The sequence below is a fragment of the Gavialis gangeticus genome, unplaced genomic scaffold (assembly GCF_001723915.1).
Source record: "Gavialis gangeticus isolate Ggan-Ray unplaced genomic scaffold, GavGan_comp1, whole genome shotgun sequence".
Taxonomy (NCBI): domain Eukaryota; kingdom Metazoa; phylum Chordata; order Crocodylia; family Gavialidae; genus Gavialis; species Gavialis gangeticus.
In genome coordinates this window covers 1805093-1807396 of record NW_017729017.1, presented here as the reverse complement: position 1 = coordinate 1807396, position 2304 = coordinate 1805093, and positions in this window count along the sequence as shown.

Genomic DNA, 2304 nt, shown 5'->3' with positions numbered 1-2304 from the left:
CATGCAAAGCTGGAGCTGCCTGCAGCAGGACCAGGACTCCATGCTGGCCCTGGCCACCAGCTGCCAGAGGGGTAGCCACTCATACCAGGGGAGCCCCAGCCACTGTTGCCACTAGGCAATCCCCCCCACCCCGGGCTCATTGTGTCATCATGCACACCTGCACGGGAACAGCCAGGGGCTGGGGTGCTGGCTGCCTGTCCCTGGGCTCTGCTCCCTAGGTGCCTCCACCCCACAGCCTCCCTCCTTAGGAGGGTACGCACACAACCACAACACTTCACTTGTGGTTAATAGTTCACACAGAGAAAAGGGTGTTTTATTGGTGGTGGGTGAGGTGGGTGGTGGAGGGGATCTGTTGTTGGGAAGGGAGGGGGAGTCTGTTATGAGGGCAATAAAAAGTTTTTTCTGAGAACTGTCCTCTGAGCATGGTGCTGGGAGTGGGTGGTGGGGTAGGGGGTCCTTGAGTGGCTGACCAGGCTGGCTACAGTGAGGAGTGCAGGAGGACATGGTCATACCTGGTGCGCTGGCCCCCGCTGGTAGCTGTGCAGCTCACCCAAGGCCTCAGCAGTTGGGGCCCACTGGGACCAGCAAGGCCAACACCATGGCCAACAAGAGCCTGGAGCATTGGGTACTGCTGCCAGGGGCAGGGGCTGGAGCAGCCATGGTGCAGGGAGCCAGAGGCTGTGGTGAGAGAACCACCACATGCTGGCCCTGGCCTCTACACTCTGCTCCAAGCCAGAAAAGTGGCTAGCCAGGGAGCAAGGAGTGGGTCTGCTTTGAAAAGATGGCTGCCAGCTGCTGCCAGTTGCAACTGGAACCTTGAGCTCCCCCTGGTGATGGCAGGGACCTACTGCAGGGCTGCAGGAAGTGGGAGTAGTTTGCTGCTAGGAAATGCATAAATACTACCCATAAATACAGGTAGTAAACTAACTGTGCAGTAGATACTGTGTCGTAGCAATGTGTAGATGCTGGCCGGGAGCAAATTTGCTCCAAGTCAGCCCCTACACTAGGGCCACAAAGGGCAAGGAATTTCCCTGGTGCTCGCACTGCTCTGCTCTAAGCTCACTCCCAGAAGTTAGGACCTGAGCAACACAGGGACAGGGTAGATCTCTGCCCCCCCTCCTCCCCCCAGCACTGCTCAGCTTCTGGCTCCCCACAGGATCGCTGTGGCGCAGGGAGCATCCCACAGGAGGATGGGGGGCTACCTAGAGGTATGTAGAAAAAACATTTAAAGATGTATCTGTATCTGAACTGTCAAATCTGTCTGAATTGATTTGGAGAAATTAAAGGGTCCTCTGACTCTATCTGGATTGGGAGATTCAGCCACCAAATTGGGCTGAATCTCTATTGAATTGAATCAGGGACAGAAGCTTCACACAGGCCTAAGGTATATGGTACTCCACTTTATATTTGCAAGCAATGGGTACCAGAAAAAAAGATGACCAGGGAGAAAGTAGATTTATTTTGACAATAATGAGTTTCAAGCACTTGATGCTTTTAATAGATTTCAGTAGCTCACGTAGAAAGGGATAACAATGAAACTATGTATTAAATTTAATAAATTTCAGGAATACTTTAGTCTACATAGAAATGAAATTTATGAAAGATATGAAGAATAATGAAAGAAGGTAAAAGATAGGAGTATGAGAAATTGGCCTGATCAAGAGAATGCACTCATCAGAGAAGCAGGGGACAAAAACAGTTGAGGGAGAATTGGAGGATGTCTTCCAGGAAATGAGGAAGCTCACAGAAGAGAACAGAATAAAGCTGAAAAACCTATCTATCCCACAATTAATGGTTTTAGGAAAACTCCCTTAGCTCTAGAGTAGATACTAAAATAGCTAGAGAGACACATTGTTCTGGAAATTAGACAGCATGTAGAAGAACCAACATGAGAAGGCTCTCAAATTTTAATTCTTGAGCTGTTTTCAGTCTTGATGAGTGCCCCTTGATGGGTGCCCCGCCCCCTGGTAGCCATCTTGGGACCAGAAGTCTCACCCCCTAACCCCTGACCTTTGCTGGTGAAAGTCCCTCCCCTTGCCTGGAAGTACTCCTTTTGGGAGGGAGAATGCTGCCATCTTGAAACCAGAAAAAAAAAATATACTAAAAAAATTAAACATCTACTATAACTTATTTTAGTTTTATTTAAAAAACAATTGTCCTGATTTATGTGTGTTTGCATAGTGTATCTAGAGGTGATTGCACCTTACTCAAAATGCAGCCTTACTCTTGTATATTGTGTGGAGGAGAGTGAGGTAGTGTATGGGGAGTTGTGATTGGGAAGTGGGTGTGTGTGTGTGTGTGTGT